This window comes from Mchenga conophoros, linkage group LG3 (genome assembly GCF_057382185.1).
Source record: "Mchenga conophoros isolate Kocher_MC1m ecotype Shallow Benthic linkage group LG3, M_conophoros_male_GT1.1, whole genome shotgun sequence".
Taxonomy (NCBI): Eukaryota; Metazoa; Chordata; class Actinopteri; order Cichliformes; family Cichlidae; genus Mchenga; species Mchenga conophoros.
The window spans coordinates 31,565,341-31,571,340 of NC_140528.1; the positions used below are offsets into that span (position 1 = coordinate 31,565,341).

Sequence of the window (6,000 nt, forward strand, 5' to 3'; positions counted from 1 at the left end):
TGAATGTCTAAGTTGTGGGATAAAATTGAGGCAGAGGCAGCCAGAAGGGGACGGGGGGGGGGGGGGGGGGGGGTAGCCTCCTCTGCACCCTGGTGACATACCCCTACTCCAAGGCCCTGCATGTGTGGGTGGTTGTGGTGGAGCGGGAAGAGGGAGGCAGCTGGAGATGGGGAGGGAAGGAAGGGAGGGGCAAGTGACCCCTCTCTGGGGCCAGCTCCCCCGCTGACCCCAGTAGGCACCCCCATACTCCGCGACCCGCCAGGGAAAGGGGGCCCAGGCCCATCCAGACCGGGGCCCAGTGCAGCAGCGCCGCCCGGCCCCACACAGCCCGGGACAGTCCACCCAACCCCACCACAGAGAAAACTGCACCCACCCCACCATCCACTCATCTTCCAGACTACATAAGACAATAGACGCCCAGGCTGAGATCTTCCTCCACCTCTCCTGTATCTCCCCCTCCTGCAGAGAGAGTTCCTGAAGAGAGGAAAGCTCCTGCAAGATGTGACAATCTCCCCCACCAGTTGAAGAGCCCCCCAGGTGGCTCGACGCACCGGCGGCACCCTTGCAGGGGAAACTCTGATGATTCATGTGACCTTCTGTCTCTATTGCCATGTCGAAGTATCCAGGTAACAGAAAGATATTCTGGGCATGTTGAACTGTTTTTGTAGTTCAGGGTCAGAAGCTGAAAGAGTTGAGAGTTACAAACAGCTGATACAGAGAGCTGAAGAGAAACTTTCAGGTTTGTTCCAGAAGTCAGAAAACCTCCTTCAGACTCAGTCATTGATCAGTGAAACAGCTCCACAACATGACTTTACTAAACAGTGTGTGTGCTTCACTGCATTGATCTGACACAGAGGCTGCATGTGGACAAGCTGTTCTTCTTCTGTGGTGGTAAACAGCAGCTGACATGGAAACATGTGCTGACAGTAAATGTTGCAGCAGCTTCAGTAAATGTTCCTCCTTGAGTTGTGCTCAGTCATGTGGTGGAGAGCTTCAGATGTTCAGACACATGAGATCTTCATGGTTTCTGTGCTGATGTGTGTGAGACATGGCCGACTGTGGAGGCTCAGGCTGTCTGTGCTTCTTCATCCAACATGTCTGCAGCACTTTACAGAACGCTGCAGACTAGTTACCAAAGAACGAGTCAGGAACACATCAGGAACAAACTGAGACACAATCTGACTGAGACTAGAAGACAAGGAGGGACAGGGAGGTCATGTGACCACCACAGCTGCTGCTGAGTCATCATGTTGTCCTTTGTTGTCCTCTCAGTTTACCAGGTGGTGGTGGATTCAGGGGTGGAGTCTGTCCAGCTGCCCTGCAAAGGCACACTTCACCTCCCCAAAGATGCTAAAGTGGAGTGGATGGACAACAATGACAGGAAGGTCCACGTGTATGTGAATGGCCCTGATGAACCTGAACAACAGGACGAATTTTACACAGATCGAACGAAGATGAATGAGGCCTGTTGAAAACTGGAGACTTCAGCCTGACCCTGAAATACCCCACGAACACAAACAGCTACACCTGCACCATCTACAGCAGGGAGGAAAAGATCCTGCTGAAGAAACAAGTGGTGCTCACTGTTATAGGTCAGTGCTGTAGATACAGGTCAGAGGTCAGAGGTCACTGTAAAAGCTCAGAGAATATGAACTGGGTTCACATCATCACATCATCCATGAGACTTTCATGAGTTTCTCAAGCAGACGTGACAGGAGGCTGAACGGGCTCCTCAGGCCCTCCAGCTGGAGCAGATGCAGGGCCAGAGGCAATAGGGACCCCTGACTGAGGGTGAAGATGAGTGGCTGACTTAGCAGATGACAAAGCTAATGATTCCTCCACTAACTACGCTACTGACTGGGCTATGGACTGTAATAAAGTCTGCAAGGGGGGAACAAAGCTGCACACACTAACATAAGACAAAGACTTTCACAATAAAACAGGAAACATGAATCACAACTCAGAGACACGGACTCAACACAGAGAGACAGAAAATGACACATGGAACTGAACTATACATGAAACCACAATTCCTAAAACATGGATAACAGAAACATGAAACTCTAATAATAATCATCACAACCACAACAAGAGAACAAGAAAACAATCCAGGGGCCCGTTCTTCGTACCTCGCTAAGTAAGTTAGCTGGATTAGATTGTTGACGATTTCGCGTGATCCTGGATCGTTCGGTTCCCCGAAGCTCATCCGGGACTTGCCGTCATAGCAACAGAGCCGTAAGTGTAAACCTGCTCGGGAGCAGGTTTACTTTATGTAAACAGGATTAGATCGCGGCCACGCAGGTATGTCTGCTTCATTTATACGAAAGCAACAGCGATATTCCACCACTGTTTCACCATAAATAAATATTATCAATGTAACTAAAGATAATGCAGCACTTGATCCTTTTATTGATGTCACACAGATACATACAGGTCATTTCCTAAAAAAGGGAAATGTACTATTAACATTCTATTACATGTATGTGATTATTACAGATGTAATTCATATTTCAGAGTAGTAATTGTAAATTACTTCGTGTAATCAAGATGAGAGACCACGGCTATAAAAGCGAAGGTGGATTTGGGAAGCCTGTCGCAGCCATGTCCTGTCCGTATACGCGAGCAACCCATTGCGGAAGGTGCAAGATTGATAAGGAGAGTCCTCAGAATTCAGCGTATATTGCGGGACAGACAGGATCCTTTAGCTCAGCGCGACAGTGTGCTCATAGAGAGATATCGATATTCCCGTGAGGGTATTATTCACTTAACCAACTTGTTGACGAGGGGGTGCAGGACCACCACCTGTCTTTTTTTCCTCTGCCCTTTTCTTGGTTGCTGTTATGAACAAACAAACAGATTATTTCAGGGTCTCTTTCCAAGAGACGAAAAGCAATATAAGTGATAAATATTACCATTCTGTAGAATATTCTTATATTTCACTTTTACTTGTTCCCATGTTCTAGTGGGTCCTGTCGTGGCTCTAATGTGAAAGGGGATATAATATAACATAATATAATATAATATAATGCCATATGATATTGGACAATATAGTGTCATATGATAGATCTATCCTACCGCCTACTGGTGTTGGCCAGAGGGGCCGATGGCGCGATATGGCAGCCTCGCTTCTGTCAGTCTACCCCAGGGCAGCTGTGGCTACAACTGTAGCTTGCCTCCACCAGTGTGTGAATGTGGGAGTGAATGAATAGTGGTATCGTAAAGCGCTTTGGGTGCCTTAGAAAGCGCTATATAAACCCAATCCATTATTATTATTATTATTAAATTACCTACGAGTTTGATTTGTCAGCAACTTTCTGCCAGCCCTCTCTCCTTGCTTTTGCAGCCTTTGCAGTGTTCCCTTGCGTTTTAATTAAACTCTGAAACTCCTGAAATCCCTCACTCATGAGTTCTTGCTCTGCTGCCGGAAAATACCGAGCACGCTCCTTCGACATTTTCGCCGACCAATCAGCGGGTTGCCGATCAATGTTTCTACTATCGATGCGTAGCCCCTTTTACGACACCCAGTGATGTCACATTACTGCGTCCAGCTGTACTAATCGTCAACGGCAGGTGTGTTCGGAGAACCGGATTAGCGAGCTCACGGTTAGCTCGATGGTTTGGTCTTGGATGTGTCATTTGATCTTGGATGTAGTGAGCGACGTACGAAGAACGGGCCCCAGAATGCAAAATTAATCCAAAACATAATAAACTCAAAATACTTGGTCCAACGGACCCAGAACCGTGACAATTCTTGCACGTTACTTAATGCAGGAGGTGACGATAGCCACAATTTCTGGATGGGAGTGGAAAGGTGTGCAGGTGATCTCCAGGTTATGTGCTGATTGATGAGCAGCCTGTTCTTGGTGATAATGGAAAAACAGATTTGATTCAAAGCACAAATGAGTGAAAAAGGAGCAGCAGCCATGATAGAGCGAGTCCTCTGCTGACAGAAATAGTGGAGTGAAGGATTTGTGCAGCGTTTCTCTGTGAAAACAGCTGATTCAGATCAATGAGAGGAGGATGAAGGAGAAGCAGCATGTTTCTGATAGAAGCATCACTGCTGTGCTACAAACTGGTGCGTCCACTCAGCGCCCTCCTCAAAATTGGTTTTCTGTTCTGGTTAAACTCCTGATGCAACTTCAAGGACTCTGGCTTCATCCACAGCTGCTCCTCCTCCCCTTCATACCAGGAGGTGTTCAGTTTGAACTCTATGTGAGCCTTTCCAGGCGTCATTATCATCTCTGACTCGATTGTAGCATAATTAGCTAATGCACGAGCTGCCTCTACTTAAACACGATGATCCGCTACATGCTGTTGAGTTCATTCACCTGGTCTCTAGAGCGGACAGCTGTGTTATTTCTGTGTCGCCCATCTCTCGATGCTGCTGTGAGCCAAACGTCAGCAGCAGCAGAGATGTTGAGAAGCCCTAAAGTCAAGATTTCTCTCCTTGAATGTCTCTGCTCGTCATGAAGGAGCTTTTTTTACTGTTCTGTCCTTATTGTGCGTCCCTTTGTCCACTTTGACAGACAGCTGACAGCTTCAATAAACATCAGAACACAGAAGTAACGTTCAAGTTCAAGACTTTTACTTCATCTTCAATCCAATCATCAACTTCTTCTTTGTAAAACTAAAAATGTCTTTTCGTTGACTTATAAACATGTTTTTATCCTGAGCACAGAATCAAAATAACAAACATGATGATAATGATATACCACACCAAATGTAATAACAGCAGCTCAGTAGTTATCACAGTGTAACAAACGTTTGTGATAAAGAAGAAATCAATGAACTTATAACACTCATTATATCGTTAATGAAAAGAAGCATTAAAGCAGAAGAGCATGAAGTCCTGTAGAAATACACACAGCTAACTTCCTGTTTCACTTTATTCCACCTATTCAGTCTGATGTTCTCTGACCTGTGTCTCTTGTTTAGTGTCTTAAATGCTGCCAGTGCCTCTCTTTGCTTTAACCAACCTTCTCTTTATTTCTGCGGGCAGACCTTTTGGAGCCTGAGTGGAGGATCCAAATGCAGACACAGGAGAACAGGGCTTGAACGTGAACAAAAAGGGAGCCTTTATTGGGCTGAAACATGAGGGGAAAAATACAAGGCAAGATGCATGTGGGGTGAAAGTAAGCTAAACATAAACTGGGCAAAACTAAACAACTGAAAAGTCAGTGACGAGACTATGAAACTAAGGTTTCTATGATAACTACGGGGCTATGATGAGAGGTACCAAAACTAGGTGAGGAGAGGTGAGGTGAGGAGGAGGCAGCTGGCAGTTTTCCAACATGTCCTCCACCTGTGATGTCAGTGGTGGGACCCCAGTCAAAGCACTCAGCACCACCTCCTTTAAATGTATTTTATACCAGTTACTGCCCAGCTGCTGTTTTCTTTTCTGTCAGGGTCTCCCATTAAAGGAAAAATATACTAAAGACAGTTAGATTTTTTTAAGTATGTAAGTTACTCACGCATCAAATCGATTTGAAGTTAAACTCTTTATGATCCTGAGGCTGATTTCAAACTAGCAGGTCGCTTTGATCTACGAGTAGATCTCAGACTAACAGCACGAGCACAAAACTGGAAGGAAATGTTTTATCTTAATTCTTCACTCAGTTAGTGCAAGACGGACGTCCTCACATAAATAAAGACAGAAGCTTTATTTTAATATGATGGAGAGCCATTTAGCTCATTGCTGTCATCTTCTACTCAGTGCAATGTTTCTTAAATGTGTTTGTACTGAGTTTTGAGCTTTGCAGGATGAAAACACAGCACGTAGGTGTACAGAGGACGTCAGCTGACGGAGCAGAGGGAGGCAGACTGTGGATAAATGACAGAGTGAGAGGAGAGCAACCATGACAGAAGGACAGGTATGGCAGATAGAAGTGGCTTTATAGATATTTATAGTCAGTGTCTGTGTCATGAAGGTGACATGTGAGCTTAACCTGAACAATGAGTTTTTGCATTGCTTGTTACCCTTGTTTAGTGAGGTTTGGGTTT

At 45.6% G+C, this 6,000-nt stretch overlaps 1 pseudogene; it reads left to right on the top strand.

Moving 5' to 3' along the window:
• The window catches only part of LOC146578140 (uncharacterized), a 105,561-nt pseudogene extending 103,868 nt beyond the window's left edge, over positions 1-1,693 (top strand).
• Positions 1,694-6,000: the final 4,307 nt, after the last annotated feature.